Source organism: Anolis sagrei, chromosome 11, assembly GCF_037176765.1.
Source record: "Anolis sagrei isolate rAnoSag1 chromosome 11, rAnoSag1.mat, whole genome shotgun sequence".
Lineage (NCBI taxonomy): Eukaryota > Metazoa > Chordata > Lepidosauria > Squamata > Dactyloidae > Anolis > Anolis sagrei.
The window spans coordinates 18,594,988-18,614,455 of record NC_090031.1 but is presented as its reverse complement, the minus strand read 5'-3'; the positions used below and the strand labels follow the sequence as shown (position 1 = coordinate 18,614,455).

Genomic DNA, 19,468 nt, shown 5'->3' with positions numbered 1-19,468 from the left:
TGCCAATAGAATGAGTAAGTGTATGTATAAGTATATAAAAAAAGATCAGTGTGGGTTTGTAAAAGGAAGGCAAATGTCAAATTTGATAGGGAGAGTATTAAATAGAATTTGTTTGGCTCAAGAGAGGAAGGAAAAAGCAGGGATATTATCATTAGACATTTTTAAAGCGTTTGATTGTGTGGAATGGGAGACATTAAGGGAAATAATAAACGAATTTGGAATGGGAAGTAGAATAAAGGGAATTTTAGAACAATATTATTCAAGAAATTCAGCAGTGGTAACTATAAATGACGGAGTGACAAATGAAATAAAAGTGACAAGGGGAACAAGACAAGGTTGCCCTCTGTCACCAATTTTATTTGCCATGGTGATAGAACTGTTTGCAAATGCCATTAGGAAAGACAAGAACTTAGAAGGGTTAGGAAAAAAGGAGAAACAGAAGGTGAGTTTATTTGCCGATGACACAGTGCTATTTATCGAAAATATAGTAAGTAAAATGGATAAAATAAAAGATCATTTGGAGATATTTGGGGAAACAACAGGTCTACAAATTAATTGGAATAAGTCAGAAATGATGCTACTCAATTATACAAAGAAAGAAGAAAAAGATTTTATAGAACAGAGTAAAATGGGAATTAGAATTAAGAATAAATTAAAATATTTGGGAGTAATAACAAAGGATTTAAAAAAATGGAAGAGGAAAATTAACATTGAGTAACAATGAGGAAAGCAGTCCAGAAAATGTTAATAGAGTATGAAGACATACACTTATTTTGGTTTGGAAGGATAGCATTAGTAAAAATGAAAATACTTCCAAAGATAAATTTTATATTTAGGATGCTGCCACTTCAAATTACAGAAGAAGAGCTAAATAGATGGCAACAAATGATAAATAAGTATTGTAATGGTAGTAAAAAAAATAGATTAAATAAACAGTTATGGTATAGATCGCAAAAAGAGGGAGGATTAGCACTACCTAATATTAAAAAATATTATGAAGCGAGTAGATTAAGATTGGTTACAGAAGGACTGGTTAAAAAGAGGGAGTAGATTGGCTTAGTAAGGACTCAGAAGAAGTGGAAGAAGAAATCTGGAATATATTTTTTAAACATTTCACAAGAAAAGAAATTAGGGAAATTAGAAATCCAATGCTGAGCAATACATTAGAAGTCTGGAACAAATATAGGAGAATGTTAATAACGGATGGGTCAATTATAACTCTAATTGTAATGGAAAAGACGTTTCCAATTTTTTTAAAAAAAGTAATAGATAAAAAGTTAAGGGGAAAAATCTAGACAAGATAGGGGACTGGACAAAGGTTGGAATTAAGAAGGATGATTATGGAAATGATTATGGAAGAGTTTAGAGAAATAAAATTGACATGGTTCCATTGTATACAATTAGAACAATGGCTTAAAAATTGGGGAAAAAATAATAAAAACGGAAGTAAGCTTAATCAATTTGAACAAATGATACAGAATGGAAGGGATGTAGAAGAGCATGAAAACTTGAAAGGAACAACTAGTAAAATATATAAGATAATAATTGAAATAAAGGAAGGAAATACAAAAAACAATACCCTCAAAGAGGTTTTGAGAAGAAGATTTAGGGATAAAAATAAATGAAATAGAGTGGCAACAATTATGGAGACAAAGACATCTAAAAAATTTATCAATATGGGTTGAAGAAAATTATTATAAGTTAATATGGAAATGGTATCTAACACCAGTAAGATTAGCATATATAAATAAAAATAATTCAAAAAACTGTTGGAGAGGGTGTCAAGAACCAGGAACATATATACATATGTGGTGGCATTGTAAATATGTAAATAATTTTGGGGGGAAAGTATTTAGAGAAATAGAAGATATAATGAATATGAAAATTGAGAAAAGTCCTAGTACAGCTTTATTATCATTATATAACAATAAACAATTGAAAACGGAGGATAAAGAAGCGATAACAAATTTATTAATAGCAAGACTGTTCATAGCAAGGAACTGGAAAAAAGAAATAAATATGCAAATAGAGGAGTGGTACAAGGAAGCATGCAAACTGCCAATAAAGGATAAGCTGACATGTATATTAAAAGTTAAAAAAGGTATATGGAAACAAAGTGATTTTGATGATATATGGGGGAAATTTGTTGTAAATGGTTTAAAAAATAAAGAAGGAAAGTTACCGCCACAAGAAGAATTGAGATTTTGGACAGATGATATGTAAAAGTTGTGGCTTGAGATGGGGGGAGAGGAGCAATCCCCCACAATTAATCAGTTTCTGCATTGCAACAATAAAACCAATAAAACAATAGAACCGATTTCACCTAATTAACGCTCAGCGTTCGCCATTTCATACTCCAAATTCCAATTCCACTTTGTCCGTCCTGTCAGTCCTAGTCGTCTGATTGTCCTTATCTAGTTGTCAGATTGCCCGAAGTCCTGGTCCCACAACCACGTTTTTAATTTCCTCCTGAAGGAGAGGAGGGATGTTGATGACCTAATTCCCCCCGGGAGTTAGTTCCACAGGTGAGGGGCCACCACTGAGAAGACCCTGCTCCTCGTCCCCACCAACCTCACTTGTGATAGCAGTGGGGTCGAGAGCAGGGCCTCCCCAGATGATCTCAAACTCCGGGGTGTGACGTAGAGGGAGATGCGTTCGGACAGATACGCTGGACCGGAACCGTATAGGGTTTTGTAGATCAAAACCAGCACCTTGAATTGTGCTCAGAACTGAACCGGCAGCCAGTGGAGCTGACACAACAAGGGGATGGTGTGCTCCCTGTATGACGCTACGGTGAGTAATCTGGCTGCCGCTCGCTGGACTAATTGAAGTTTCCGAACAGTCTTCAAGGGCAACCCCACATAGAGTGCATTGCAGTAATCTATTCGGGATGTAACAAGAGCGTGGACCACTGTGGCCAGATCAGGCTTCCCAAGGTACGGGCGCAACTGGTGCACAAGTTTTAATTGTGCAAAAGCTGGGGTTCCAGGCTCAGCGATGAGTCCAGGATCACTTCCAAACTGTGAACCTGCGTCTTCAGGGGGAGTGTAACCCCGTCTAACACAGGCTGTAACCCTATGCCCTGTTTGGCCTTACGACTGACCAGTAGGACCTCTGTCTTGTCTGGATTCAATTTCAATTTGTTAGCTCTCATCCAGTCCGACACAGCAGCCAAGCACCGGTTCAAGGTCTGGGCAAGACCGATTCACCAGGGCAAGACAACGTAATCAAAGTCTTCCTGACAAAGAGCCATCCAGCCATAGACATAGATAGATAGATATGATTCACACACAGAGAGATATAGTATCATAGATTTGAAAAGACCCCTAAAGAAGGACAATATGTTGCATGTTCCAGGGTGGGCGAACAAGACCATCTCCACATCAACACTGACAAAGGAACAGCAAGGAATACTGTTTACCCACAAGCATCAAGGCTTACATATATTAGAAACCAACACTTTCTCGTTACTTTATTTTCAAGATCAACAGACTGGGCCACAGCAACGCAGGGCAGGGGACAGCTAGTACTTCACTGAATCCTAAAATCCTAGAGTTGGAAGAGACCTTGTGGGCCATCCAGTCGAACCCCATTCTGCCAAGAAGCAAGACAATTGCGTTCAAAGCACCCCTAACAGATGGCCATCCAGCCTCTGTTTAAAAGCCTCAATAGAAGGAGCTTTCACCACACTCCAAGGCAGAGAGTTCCACTGCTGAACAGCTCTCAAAGTCAGAAAGTTCTTCCTCATGTTCAGGTGGAATCTCCTTTCTTTCTTGTAGTTTGAAGCCCTTACATCCTAGTCTCTAGGGCAGCAGGACACAAACTTGCTCCTTCCTCCCTATGACTTCCTCTCATATATTTATACATGGTGTGCCGTCGTCACACCCAGACACTGTGAAGTTAAAACTAAGATGTGCTTCTCTCTTTATCTGGGTGAACCGCGGGTGCCTTTCTTTGAAGTTCCAGATTCTCATCAACTGGACATCAGCAGAACATTTATTTTACAAAGTCCTTGGCAGACTTGGCATAGCTTAATGAAGTTACAAACAAAACAGTCAATTTGGGAACATAGATGTCCTTTCTTTCCTTCAGTTACTGAGTTAACTTTTCCCCAACGGTAAAAAAAAATCCTGGGATCTTTTACCCTAACCCTGAGCTGTTATCTTTCCTGGTCAGTCGCAAGGCCGAACAGGGCATAGGGTTACAGCCTGTGTTGGATGGGGTCGCACTCCCCCTGAAGACGCAGGTTCGCAGCTTGGGTGTGACCCTGGACTCATCGCTGAGCCTGGAACCCCAGGTTTCGGCGGTGACCAGGGGAGCATTTGCACAGCTAAAGCTTGTGCGCCAGCTGCGCCCGTACCTTGGGAAGTCTGACTTGGTCACAGTAGTCCACGCTCTAGTTACATCCCATTTAGACTACTGCAACGCTCTCTACGTGGGGTTGCCTTTGAAGACAGCTCGGAAGCTCCAACTAGTCCAACACTCGGCAGCCATGATTTTAACAGGAGCGGAGCGCAGGGAGCATACAATCCCCCTGTTGCGCCAACTCCACTGGCCCGCCGGATCCGCGGAGAGAGGGCTTGAGGGAGGGAAGGAGGCAAGCAAGCATGCAAGGGCTCCCCCAAGGACACACACCTGGCTGAATTCAAAGTGCTGGCGTTGGCCTTTAAAGCCCTAAACGGTTCCGGCCCAAGCTACCTATCTGACCGCATCTCTGCCTATGAACCCACCAGGACTTATCTTCCGGGGAGACCCTGCTCTCGATCCTGCCTGCTTCTCAAGCTCGGCTGGCGGGGACGAGAGATAGGGCCTTCTCGGTGGTGGCTCCTCGGCTGTGGAACGCCCTTCCCACGGACATTAGACTAGCACCATCTCTAATGGTATTCCGCAAAAAGGTGAAGACCTGGATGTTTGTGCAGGCGTTTGAGTAATTTAGTGCAATCTGGTAATGGAACATAGGAATGGAACAATGGACGACGAACCTGGACTACGCTTGGATGATGAGAAGATTGGGTACGGTTGTTTTTTGTAATAATTGTGCATTGTAATTGCTTATTGGTAATTTATGGATAATGTGTTAAGTCAATTGTTATATGTTGTATGGAACCACTGCTGTTTCTACTGTTCGTGAACCGCTGTGAGTCGCCTTCGGGCTTGAGATACAGCGGTATATAAGCAAAGTAAATAAATAAATAAATAAAGAGCAGGTCTTCCCCTATCTAAGCTCAAGATTAGTTTTGGAGATGAAGTAATGGAGCCTCGCCCAATGGCAAGGAAATCTTGAGATATTCCCTGTCCCAGCGCTGAGCTACTGTCCTTTACAAAGAGCAGGTCTTTATCTCATCTCAGCGCCAGTTTCAAAGGCGAGAGGGTAACCTCAACCCTAATCTCAATCGTACTCATCACAATGGCTTGTCCGAGCTGTCTATCTTGGCCACCAGCACATCTGAGGCTTTTTCTATACTAAAGAAAGCAGGAGGGCTTTTCCAAAATGGAGATCTCATCCCCAGGAAAAAGGGCGGTCTCTAGACCAAAAGGACACTTTTCAAACCAATAGATGCAAAAGGCTTGCAGGCTGGCTTCCAGCCTGTGTTAATAATTAATTTTCAGGGTGCTGCTGCAACCCTGGGGAAAATGCAAAGGGATATTATTTTGTGCAACTAAGGGGCAATGCAAACCAAGCTCCTGGAAGATGGAACACATGGCTATCATGTCTCCTCTCAGCCTGCTCTTCTTCAGGCTAAACATGCCCAACTCTTTACGTCGTTCCTCATAGGGCTTGATCATTTGAGTCACCCTCCTCTGAACACATTCCAGCTTGTCAACATCTCCCTTCAATTGTGATTTTAAGAAATAACATTCCAATTGTGATTTTAAGAAATAAAATTTTGATTGCTAAGATGCAATTATTACTGTGCGATGGGAGCAGCCAGGAAAGCGCCTTGCTTTGGCCCTTATTGCTGTTATAATAATAGGTAAAAGGTAAAGGTTTTCCCCTGACATTAACTAGTGGTGTCTGCCTCTGGGACTCATCTCAATTTCTAAGCTGAAGAGCCGGTGTTGTCCATAGACACCTCCAAGGTCATGTGGCCAGCATGACTGCACAAAGCACCCTTACCTTTCTGTGTGGTACCTATTAATCTACTCACTTTGGCATGTTTTTGAACTGCTAGGTTGGCAGAAGCTGAGGCTAACAGCAGAAGCTCCCCCCGCTCCAGATTCAAACCTGGGACCTTTTGATCAGCAAGTTCAGTAGCTCAACCGTTTAACCCACTGCACTGATATTTTGTACTAGCCATCCCCTGCCATGCGTTGCTGTGTATATGTGTTTTGTGTGTATATATGTGGTTTTGTGCATGTTTTGTCATGTATTTTTTATTTTTTTATTTTTAAAGTCTTTTTTTCAGTGTTTTTATGTGTTTCAGTTTCAGTGTTTTTCAGTGTTTTTATGAGTGATGAACACTCGCTGGCTTGTGTCCAAATCTGGTGTCAATTCACCCAGTGATTTTTGAGTTATGTGAGTCCCACAAACGAACATTACATTTTTATTTATATAGATTTTTAAAATTCCATTTAACATATTCAGGGTTTATATTATTATAATAAAATGTATTTCTATGACATGCGTGTACTAAAATGCACACAGAACACAGATTAAAATACAGTCAACACAAGGCATACGTTTTTAAAAGTTGCAATAATGGCTCTACTGCTGGTGCTAGAAGCCTGGAGGGCGCAAGAATGAAGGAGACGATGACATGGATATGCAGATGATCCTGTAATTGATTTCATGTCCAGTTGGCGTATCAAACCAACCATTAAAGGAATAAACTTGAAAGGAACAAAGATATTTGAACTCAAATGCAAAACCACCTCTTTTGCTCTCCCTCCTGTGAACGTGGAGACAAGATGTCTACCAAGACATCATGAAAAAGGCAGGCCCTTTACTGTCCTATATTGCTGTGTATTTAAAAAGTATTGTACAGGGTGAGGCAGCATAACTTCCTTTTAAAAAGTTGGTTGAAGACGTAGCGGAGCGCTAGTGGTCTCGTTCATGAGGCGGGAGTATAAAGTTTTGTCCTGACACAGTTTATTTATTTGCTTCTATATCGCCTTTCTCAGCCAAAAAGGTGACTCAAGGCGGTTTACATAGTAAAGGTTAACACAACATCAAAAAAGCAGTTAAAACACATTATACAAAACATATCAAATCAAGCAGTTATTATCATAGGCGTGTGCCTCAGCAAACAAATCAAAATCAGAATCCGTACTCATAATCCTTTATACCAATTCCTGTGATCAATTGTACCATCTTACTGTGTTTCATTGCACAATTTAGCCAAACGCTTGTTCATAAAGCCAAGTCTTGACCTTCCTCCAGAATGCCAGCAGTGAGGGGGCCTGTCTGATGTAGGGCGTTCCACAGCCGGGGGGCCACCACCGAGAAGGCCCTGTCTCTCGTCCCCGCCAACCGCGCCTGCGATGCGGGCGGGACCGAGAGCAGGGCCTCCCCAGACGATCTTAATGTCCTAGTCGGTTCATAGGAGGAGATGCGTTCGGAGAGGTAAGTAGGGCCAGAACCGTTTAGGGCTTTATAGGCTAAAGCCAGCACCTTGAATTGTGCCCAGTAGCAGATTGGCAGCCAGTGGAGCTGGCGCAACAGAGGAGTGGTGTTCTCCCTGAGTGCCGCTCCTGTTAGCAATCTGGCTGCCGAACGTTGGACCATTTGAAGCTTCCGAGCAGTCTTCAAGGGCAACCCCACGTAGAGAGCGTTGCAGTAGTCTAAGCAGGATGTAACCAGAGTGTGGACTACCGTGGCCAGGTCAGACTTCCCAAGGTACGGTCGCAGCTGGCGCACGAGTTTTAACTGTGCAAATGCTCCCCTGGTCACCGCCGAAACCTGGGGTTCCAGGCTCAGCGATGAGTCCAGGGTCACACCCAAGCTGCGAACCTGTGTCTTCAAGGGGAGTGCGACCCCATCCAACACAGGTTGTAACCCTATAACCTGTTCGGCCTTGCGACTGACCAGGAGTACCTCTGTCTTGTCTGGGTTCAATTTCAATTTGTTCGCCCCTATCCAGACCGTCACAGCGGCCAAGCACCGGTTCAGGACCTCGACAGCCTCCTTAGTAGCAGGTGGGAAGGAGTGACAGAGTTGGACATCATCTGTGTACAGATGACACCGTACCCCGAAACTCCGGATGATCTCACCCAGCGGCTTCATGTAGATGTTGAACAACATGGGAGACAGTATAGAGCCCTGAGGAACCCCACAAGACAACGGTTGTGGGGTTGAACAGGTGTCTCCCAATAACACCTTCTGAGATCGACCCTCTAGGAATGACCGGAGCCACTGCAAAACAGTACCTCCGAGGCCCATCCCCGCGAGGCGTCCCAGGATACCGTGGTCGACGGTATCGAAGGCCGCTGAGAGGTCCAGCAGCACCAACAGGGACACACTCCCCCTGTCGAGCTCCCGGCGCAGATCATCCACTAAGGCGACCAAGGCTGTCTCGGTACCATGTCCCGGCCTAAAGCCAGATTGTGCCGGATCTAGATAATCCGTGTGTACCAAGAATACCTGGAGTTGTGAGGCCACCACACGTTCCAAGACTTTGCCCAAGAAGGGGAGATTGGAAACTGGCCGATAGTTGTCGAATTGAGTGGGGTCCAGTGATGGTTTTTTCAACAGCGGCTTTATTATAGCTTGTTCAGTCATCATCATCATGCGTTGGAACAGTGAGGAGCATGCTTTTGCCGCTGAGGCCTACTTTTTGAGTGGATTTGGAATGGCCGGCCCGCTCTCCAGATTTGGCCCCATGATTTTTTTTCTATGGGGTTTTTTGAAATCCTGTGCTTATGTGAACCGTCCAAGGACTCTACAAGATTTGAAGACCAACATCCAGGAAGAAACTGCCAACATAACACCTGCTATGCTGGCAAGTCATGGCAAACGCCAGAAATCGGTTTACTCAGTGTATGGAGAATGGGGGATATGATGGCACAACCAGGAAGATTAAGGGAAAACTAAATGTGTCTGTCTATTTTCCCAGTGACCATCGGTACGCCCTATAAGTACTGTAATTCCCCCAAAATAAAACTCTACAAACAAGACTAAATTCAACCAATTGAGTTTACTAAACAATCAAGATGAATCAAACAAGGTATACAGAGGTGCAGTTTGATTATGATATAGAGTTAGAATAAGGAACAGGTATAAGGTACAACTCTGAGGTAAAAAACAAAACTATATACTATGAGGTAAGAACTCTCTATGATGGTACAATTCTAATCTATAATCTATAAACTTTAAGGCATGTATATCTATAAACTATGGCATGTATGTGCTAAGGATGGCCTGTTTGGACTGCAAGCCAGACCAGACACTTTCTGGCAACCAACTATAAGCTATTGTCTGAAAAGAATGGGAAAAAAGTTTCTTTCACCAACCGAGCTCGGCCTCTAAGGGGAACTTAAGCTTCTCCCCTAAACTTATCAAAATGGAACAGTCCACATGCAAGAAAGCAAACAGGGAAATAAATACTACGCCGAGACTTCACAGGGGATGTCGCCTACCTCATTTGATCTTCAAAACTACGTAAAACAAAACTTTAGGTATGCACCCACATTATAAAAAGAAATTCTGATTCATACAATGGGTTTTATTAAGTTTTGAAAACTTAATAGCCTGTATAGCCTTTCAAGCTTGGCTCTGCTCCTGCACATTGCTGGAGCTCCAATGGCTCTACTGCTGGCACTAGAAGCTTGGAGGGTGAAACTGGAAACGATGGCATGGATATGCAGATGATCCTGTGATTGATTTCACGAACAGTTGGTATATCAAACTAACCATACATTTGAAACCAGTTGCTACGAACTGCCTCTTTTGCTCTCCCTGTGAGCATGAAGAGAGGCAAAATGTTTCCTGAGACAGATTGATAGGCCCTTTTCTTTCCTATATTGCTGTGCAGTTCTTTCTGTTAAGCTGCCATGAGTCCCCTGTGGGATGAGAATGGCAGGGTAGAAATGAAGCAAATAAATGCTGAACTGCCTCTTTTGCTCTCCTTCTGTGAGCATGGAGGCAAATTGTCTTGAAATACTTAGATATAGATTTTAATCGTTATGTCATCAGTTGGGGACCCCTCCCTCCAGTACCAACTGCCACTCTGGGCCAGAGTGAAGAGAGAGGGGGCCGGAAGACAGTTCCACCTTGCCTCCTGTGCTATGCTAATACTATATTGTGTATACATATATTTATATTATAATGTAATGCAATACTATAATTATATATTTATATTACTAATAATATTACAATACAATGGTATAGTACAATATATATTTAATACTGATATTCTACATTAATCACAGGATCATCTGCATATCCAGCGGTTTGTGAACCACTCTTGAGTTGCCTCTGGGCTGAGTGGGGAAATATATAAATACGTTAATAAAATTAAAAAAAATATTGTGTGTGTGTGTGTGTGTATGTATGTGTGTGTATATATATATTTTCTTGTAAGCTGCTCTTGAGTCCCCTTTGGGGTGGAGAAGGGCGGCATATAAATATCAACAAATAAATAAATAATAGACTCCTTACTTTCCTATATTATTGTGTAGTCTTTTCTAACTTTTCAAGCTCTTGTGAATTGCTGGCACTCAATGGCTCTACTCAATGAGACTCCCCGCTGGGCACACAGAAGTCCGGGCAACTTGTCCAGGGAGTCAGGGTTAGAGCCAATCTTCAGAAATGGGGCTACAAAGTGGAGTCCATAGACTACAATACAGACTGCGCCCTGACACATGCACAATGGAGGACCTCCTTACAGCCACAAAGGGCACTCCCAAGTGGCCAGCTTCTGGCTTAAGGATATTTAGCATAATGTCCTCATTTCACTTCTGACATGATAAATGGCTCTACTGCTGGCACTAAAAGCTTCTGATTTGCTGATCTGCCTCTTTTGCTCTTCTCCTGTGAGCATGGAGAGTAAGATGCCCTCTTACTTACCTATCTAGTTATGTAGTTGTATGAATTAAATGTATTTTATAAACTTCCATACATACACACAAACACAGAGTCCCCACGGGGAGAAAGGGTGAGATAGAAATAAAGTTTATTATTATAAATATAATTTTGTAAGTCAAGAATTCACAGGATATATATATATATATAAACAAAACACAAAGAAGGCACATTTTTATTTTTTAATATATATGTATATTTTATTTCAACCATTTCAAGCTTCCGAAGTCGCCCTCCTTAGCGAGCCTTACCTGTCTTTGATAGCAGGGGCTCATGGCGCAGATGCAGAGACCTGCAAAGGGGAAAGACATGCAAAGGTTAGCAAGAGAAATAATGGAAGTAAAGGATAAATGAGTGAGAAAAGGGGCGGCTCAGAAAGAACCTTCTCAACAGCAAGAGTCTGCCGGTAATTCCAGCTTTGTAGGTTTGGTTTCATCACAATCCCCCTCTGTCCACATTGCAGTTCAGCTTCAGAAGCGCATGCATTTGTTTACCTTTTGGCTGCTTCCAAGGCTCAGGAAAGAAGAAAAACCTGCAACAAAAAGCATAGATTATAATTACTACCATGAATTTTTAAAAACTAATGTATTGTGTACCCTGCATTTAAATCTTTGTTCTGTGTACATTTTAGTATATGTAAACCATAGAAATATATTTTATTAATAATTATTACCATGTTTCTTCTACAAAAATTAATGTATTGTATAGCCTGGATTTAAATCTTTGTTCTGTATACATTTTAATCTATGCAAAGCATATTTTATTATTATTGATTACTCTCCTTTTGTTCTCAAGGCGGCAGGTACACAGGTACTAGGCTCCTCTTGAGGCAGGCAAAAATCCCATTGGCTTTTTTTTGCTGCCGCATGACATTACTGGCTCATGTTTAACTTGTTGTCCACGAGGACTCCAAGATCTTTTTCACACGTACTGCTCTTGAGTCACGCATCGTACTCATTCTCTTTGCATTTCATTTTTTTCTGCCTAAGTAGAGTCTCTTGCATTTAGGCAGAAAAAAAATGAAATTCTGTATCGGTAATTTGATATATAGAATTAAATATAAATTAATAATATTGGAATTAAGTAAAGAATTAAAGCTAGAGAAATAGGGAGTTGCAAGGGATTCTGCTTTTCTTCTTACTGGGGAGTGAAGGCAGCTAACAGCCACACAATCTGATCACTTGTTACCTCGCCCTGATTGATCCCAGTCTGTAATGCCAGTTTTCTGAGTGTTGGTCTATGTTTACTGTCCTGATTTGAGGGTTTTTTTTAATACTGAGATGGCTCTCTGTATTAAAAAAAAACCTTTCAAATCAGGACAGTAAACAAAGAGCAACATTCAGAAAACAGTGGAATTCCAGACTATATTGTGTATACATATATTTATATCAATTGTGTTTCTCCTGCCAACAAAGGGTTCCCCGGGCAATAAAAAGCCAGACTTTGAAACTGTAAGATTATTCGATGCTAATCAAGGTGGTGAATGGCAACATTCACACCTGCCTCAGACAGTCCTTTCTCCCTCCCTGGACATCATTCCAGAGATATAAACCCCATTTTCCTAGTTTACAACAGACTTCACAACCTCTGAGGATACCTGCCATAGATGTGGGCGTAATGTCAGGAGAAAATGCTTCTGGAACATAGCCAGGCAGCCCAAAAAACTCACAGCAACCCAGTGATCCCAGCCACGAAAGCCTTCGAGAAGACAATAAGGGCCAGCTAATACCTCCCAGGCAGGCGTTGAAGCTGCAAGGCCATTCCATGCTAATCAAGGTAGCCAATGGCAACATCCACACCTGCCTCAAGCAGACAAGAGTTCTTTCTACCACCCTGGACATCATTCCAGATATATAAACCCAATTTTCGTAGTTTCCAACAGACCTCTGAAGAAACCTGAGGATGCCTAATAATAATAATAATCTTTATTTATACCCCACCACCATCTCCCCAATGGGGACTCGGAGAAGCTTGCTTGAGGCCAAGCCCGAAACAACTATTACAAGAAAAACCAAGACACAACCGAAAACGCAAACAATAACATCATAGGGTTGTTGTAGGTTTTCTGGGCCATGTTCCAGAGGCATTTTCTCCTGACGTTTCACCTGCATCTATGGCAAGCATCCTCAGAGGTAGTGAGGTCTGTTGGAAGTAGGAAAATGGGTTTATATATCTGTGGAATGACCAGGGTGGGAGAAAGGACTTTGTCTGCTGGAGCTAGGTGTGAATGATTCAACTGACCATCTTGATTAGCATTTCACATCATAAATACATAAAACATATGGATACATAACAATGTAAAAATTACAACAGGCACAGTAACAATGGGCAAGCTACATGTAATGATTAAAAAACAAACTGATTAAAACTACCATAGATGTGTGCAAAACATCAGGAGAATGCTTCTGGAACATGGCCAGACAGCCCAGAAAACTCACAGCAACCCAGTGATTCCGGCAATGAAAGCCTTCGACACAACATGTATTTTACTTATAATTATTTTCTTTTATTGTATTTTTTTATAAAACTATATTATATTAGTTGAATAATTATTTTTAATAATAAATTATTATTTTATAATACTATATATTTTATTTTTCACATTTTTAATAAAACTATAGTATATTAGTTGAGTATTAATTATTAAAAATAAGTAATAATTATTTTGATGAATGCCTCGAAACATGTATTTTACTTATATTTTCTTTAGGACCTCCCGGTGGCGCAGTGGGTTAAAGCCCTGTGCCGGCAGGACTGATGACCAACAGGTTGCAGGTTCAAATCCGGGGAGAGGCGGATGAGCTCCCTCTATCAGCTCCAGCTCCTCATGTGGGGACATGAGAGAAGCCTCCCACAAGGATGATAAAAAATAACATCAAATCATCCAGGCGTCCCCTGGGCAACGTCCATGCAGACGGCCAATTCTCTCACAACAGGAGTCAGTCCTGACATGACCAAAATATTTTCTTTTATTGAATTTTTATAAATTACATATTAATATATTTCATTTTTAAAGTTCTAAATAAAACTGTATTATATTAGTTGAATATTAATTATTTTTAATAATTAATACATTATTTTTATTTTATAAAACTATAAATTTTATTTTTCACGATTTTAATAAAACTATAGTATAAATCAGGGGTCCTCAAACTAAGGCCCGTGGCCCTCCAAGGTCATTTACCTGGCCCTTGCTCAGGGTCAACCTAAGTCTGAAATGACTTGAAAGCACACAACGACAACACTATCTCATCAGCCAAAAGCAGGCCCACATTTCCCATTGAAATACTAATAAGTTTATATTTCTTAACATTGTTCAGTTTTTTACACTACAAATAAGGTATGTGCAGCAAGCATAGGAATTCATGGGGTTTTTTTCCAAATTATAATCCGGCCCTCCAATTGTTTGAGGGAATGTGATCTGGCCCTCTGTTCAAAAAGTTTGAGGACCCCTGGTATAAATGAACAAAATCTGGCTACCAGTATTAAAAGCTACCAGTGGAGCTTTGAGATCTATCCCATCCCAAGGCCTAGGGTTGTATCTCTATTATAGAACTCCAGTATGCTGATGACAATGTCGCCTGTGCACATTCAGAAGATCTACAAGCCACTCTAAACACCTTTGCAGAATTTGCTACCAGTATTAAAAAAAACTCTAAAATTACAACAGCACAACAGAGAGGAAACAAACAAGGACATCTAATCACCTCTCAACGAAAGTTTGCCCCAGGGACTGTCAGGCCATTATATGCTAATCAAGGTGGTAAGTTGAAACAATCACACCTAGCTCCAGCAGACAAGAGTCCTTTGTCCCACCCTGGTCATTCCACAGATCTATAAACCCTGTTCCTAGTTCTAATAGACCTCACTACCTCTGAGGATTTGTCATAGATGCGGGCAGGAGAAAATGCCTCTAGACCATGGCCATATAGCCCGAAAAAACCTACAACCACCCAGTAATTCTGGCCATGAAAGCCTATAATTAGTTGAGTATTATTAAAAATATTTTGACTATTTTTATATATATTAAAAATAATCAACATAATTTTTGATTAATTACTTGAGTATTAATTATTAAATTAATTTAATAACATAATTTAAATTATTAAAAATTATTTTGACTCTTTAGTTTTTATATATATATATATATATACTAAAAATAATCAAAATAATTTTTAATAATACTCAATTAATTATACTATAGTTTTATATATTATCGATATATATATTGTGTTCCTCTGATGGTAATCTTTCCCTTCCGGGCGGTCAGACGGAGATGGCAGTCTCGTCAGTTCTCGCATCTGACGGCACTTCCTAATTCTCTAGGCATCATCACTCCGCCCGCGGCCTAGTCTTCCGGAAGAGGCGCCAGGCCTGGGCCTCGATTTCCCTCCCAAGCCCGACACAGACTCACCTCGAACGCCGGGCTGCAGGCAAAGAGGGCCGCCCTCCGCCGTGTCTTGCCTTATAAAGCCTCTTCTGCACCACGTGACCAGGGGGCGGGGACGCGGTGAGGAGCGGGAAGAAAGCGCGGCCGCTGGTTGGCTAAAAGTCCCGAGCTTGGAGAAAGGGGCGGGGACAATCTGGCTCCTCCCACGGAAGGGCGGGAAGAGAATCTGGAGACGGTGCAGCCGCGAAAGGCATCCCTTCCGACCGAGAGAGTGCGTCGCCCCCATGGGAGGGAATGGAGGCACCGCTCTGATCCAACGCCATTCGCAGCCTTTCAGGGAGAGGGTCCTGTACAAAAGAGGCCTGGGAACAATAGCTGACCCAAACACTTTCTAGCCCCATTTCTGAAGAGTTGGCTCTGCATCTCGTGGTGCCAGAGCGCAGTCTGTTCAGCGCCTTCCAAGTCGCCCAGTCTTCTGTGTGTCTCATTTGGTATCAGCCATTGGTTGAGGTTCTGGGTTTGAGCCTGCCACTTTTGGACTCTCGCTTGCTGAGGTGTTCCAGCAAGTGTCTCTATAGATTTTAGAAAACTATTTCTAGATTTAAGTCATTGACGTGCTGGCTGATACCCAAACAAGGGATGAGCTGGAGATCCTTGGTCCTTTCACTATTGGCTGCTACTTCCTGGCGGATGTAATTTCTCCAGTGGTGTAGGGCGCAGATACCCCATGATAGTGTGACATGTCTCATTAAGAGCCAAAGCCACTGTTTTAGTGTGGTGAGATGTGTTCCATCACTGGGCATGCATACTCAGCAACAGAGTTGTTCATTCGTTCAGTCGTCTCCGACTCTTCGTGACCTCATGGACCAGCCCACGCCAGAGCTCCCTGTCGGCCGTCACCACCCCCAGCTTCTTCAAGGTCAGTCCAGTCACTTCAAGGATGCTAACCATCCATCTTGCCCTTGGTCGGCCCCTCTTCCCTTTGCCTTCCACTTTCCCCAGCATAATTGTCTTCTCCAGGCTTTGCTGTCTCCTCATGATGAGGCCAAAGTACTTCAACTTTGTCTCTAGTATCTTTTCCTCCAGTGAGCAGTCAGGCCCCATTTCCTGGAGGATGGACTGGTTGGATCTTCTCGCAGTCCAAGGCACTCTCAGCACTTTCCTCCAGCACCACAGCTCAAAAGCATCGATCTTCCTTCGCTCAGCCTTCCCGAAGGTCCAGCTCTCCCATCCGTAGGTGACTACAGGGAATACCATGGCTTTGACTAGGCGGATCTTTGTTGCCAGTGCGATGTCTCTACTCTTCACTATTTTATCGAGATTGGACATTGCTCTCCTCCCAAGAAGGAAGCGTCTTCTGATTTCCTGGCTACAGTCTGCATCTGCACTCATCTTTGCGCCTAGAAATACAAAATCTGTCATTGCCTCCACGTTTTCTCCCTCTATTTCCCAGTTGTCAATCATTCTTGTTGCCATAATCTTGGTTTTTTTGATGTTTAGCTGCAACCCGGCTTTTGCGCTTTCTTCTTTCACCTTGATTAGAAGGTTCCTCAGCTCCTCTTCGCTTTTGGCCATCAGAGTGGTGTCATCTGCATATCTGAGGTTGTTAATGTTTCTTCCAGCAATTTTCGCCCCAACCTTGCATTCATCAGCAGCAGACTAGCACAGCGCAAGGGCAGATGTCTTCACTGTGTCTGGTTGTGATCCCCAGGTTGTGCCAGTCATCTTTCGTATGATATTGTTTCTAGCACCCACTTTTTGCTTGATGTTCAGGCAGTGCTTCTTGTAGGTAAGAGCACGGTCCAGAGTGACTCCCAGGTATTTGGGTGCACTGCAATGCTCCAGTGGGATTCCTTCCCAGGTGATCTTCAGAGCTCGGGATGCTTCTCTGTTCTTGAGATGAAAGGCACATGTCTGTGTTTTGGATGGGTTGGGGATCAGCTGGTTTTCCCTGTAATAGGCAGTAAGAGCACCTAGGTCAGGGGTCCTTATTTATTTATTTATTTACGACATTTATATGCCTCCCTTCTCACCCCGAAGGGGACTCAGAGCGGCTTACAAGTCACAAGTACATACAACATGCTCAAACTTTTTAAACAGAGGGCCGGGTCACAGTCCCTCAAATTGTTGGACGGCTGGATTATAAATTGAAAAAAAAACAAAACCATGAATGAATTCCTATGCACACTGCACATATCTTATTTGTAGTGCAAAAAACAATTTTAACAAATATAAATTTATTCGTATTTCAATGGTAGTGTGGGCCTGCTTTTGACTGATGAGATATGATTGCTGTTGTTGTTGTTGTTGTTGCTGTTATGTGTTTTCAAGTCATTTCAGACTTAGGTTGACCCTGAGTGAGGGCCGGGTAAAGGACCTTGGAGGGTTGCATCCGGCCCTCGCCCCTTAGTTTGAGGACCCCTAACCTAGAGCTTCGGAGAGCTTCTGTTCTACCGTCTCAAAGCTCCATGCTTGAGCAGTAATGGCACGATCATCAGCATAGATGAAGCTCTCTGTCCCGTCTGGCAGTGGCTGGTCATTTGTGTAGATGTTGAACATGGAGCAAGCACGCTCCCCTGAGGCAGGCCGTTCTTCTGCTTCTCTGGCCCTGGAACTCAACAAAGAAGCTCCTGTTTTGTAGCAGGTTTCCTATGAGGCGGGTGAGGTGGTCGTCCTTTGTGATATTATACATTTTTCTCAGGAGGAGGCGGTGGTTCACAGTATCATAGGCTGCTGACAGGTCTATGAAGACAGCTCCTGTGATATGCTGCCTTTCAAAGCCATCTTCTATGTGCCGAGTCAGGTTCAACACTTGCCCTTCATAGAATCCTAGAGTTGGAAGAGACCTGCTGGGCCATCATCCAACCCCTTTCTGTTGAAAAACAGGACAATCGTAATAAAAGCCCCCCCCCCCCCCGGACATATAGCCATCCAGCTTCTGTTTAAAGCCTCCAAAGAAGAATTCACCACCACACTCCGGGGCAGAGAGTTCCACTGCTGAACAGCTCTCACAGTCAGGAAGCTCAGATGGAATCACCCTTCCTGCAGTTTGAAGCCTAGATCCAGGGAAGTCATGCTCCCCCTGCTCTAGTCCACACTACCTGGAATAACGCTGTGTCCAATTCTGGGCACCACAATTGAAGGGAGATGTTGACAAGTGTGTCCTGAGGAGGGCGACTGAAAGGACCAAGGGTCTGGAGAACAAGCCCTATGAGGAGCGGCTTAAAAAGCTGGGTTTTAATGTTATTCTAATGTGCTCTTGGGCTTGGCCTCATGTAAGCCACCCCGAGTCCCCGTTGGTGAGAAGGTGGCGAGGTATATATAAAGATTATTATTATTATATTTTCCAAATGTTGGGGGCAAGATGAGAAATACACATCAAAGGAGAGTTGGTAAATGCTTGGAAAGGCACACAACGCACAGCAAGAGGAAGAGGCAGGTGAGAGAGGCGGGATGGCTGCCTTTCCTTCATCAGTTTGAATCAGGAAAGAGAGTGCTTCCCCGCTCGGCTCTTCCTCCCTCCTCAGCCTTTTTTTTCAGGCTACATCCTGATTTGTATAGATGTAAACATTTTAAGATCAACAATGCACTTTACACCCCATTGTAACCACCTAAATAAGCAGACCCTCTCTTTGAAACTGACCAGTAGCGGCTGCATACTCAAGTCAATACATTTTCCCAGTTCGTTGTGGTAAAATTAGGTACCCCGCCTTATATTCGGGTCAGCTTATACTCAAGTACATACGGTATTTCCAAAAATAATACAGCAAAGTTAGACACAGAGGCAGCCCTAGGTAATTTTCAACGGTAAGCAAACAGTATTTTGCCCCCCCCCCCCCAAACCATTGATATATATTTTCTGTTCATCGTGGGAGTTCTGTGTGCCATATTTGGTTCAATTCCATCATTGGTGGAGTTCAGAATGCTCTTTGATTGTAGGTGAACTATACATCCCAGTAACTACACTTGCCACACTTGCTCCCTTGCCTGGACCGCTTTGGGTCCGGAGGCGTGCCTGAAGACCCCGGCATGTGCAGCAAAAGTCACCTCTTCTCCTG

At 42.7% G+C, this 19,468-nt stretch overlaps 2 non-coding genes across 2 annotated transcripts; both read right to left on the bottom strand.

Moving 5' to 3' along the window:
- Positions 1 to 11,389: 11,389 nt before the first annotated feature.
- On the bottom strand, positions 11,390 to 11,461 carry LOC132763983 (small nucleolar RNA SNORD65). Its single transcript, XR_009630313.2, has one exon. It is a non-coding gene; the product is annotated as a small nucleolar RNA SNORD65 (small nucleolar RNA).
- A 3,823-nt stretch (positions 11,462 to 15,284) lies between these two features.
- On the bottom strand, positions 15,285 to 15,360 carry LOC132763974 (small nucleolar RNA SNORD49). The gene has a single exon (XR_009630306.2). It is a non-coding gene; the product is annotated as a small nucleolar RNA SNORD49 (small nucleolar RNA).
- Between the last annotated feature and the right edge of the window lie 4,108 nt (positions 15,361 to 19,468).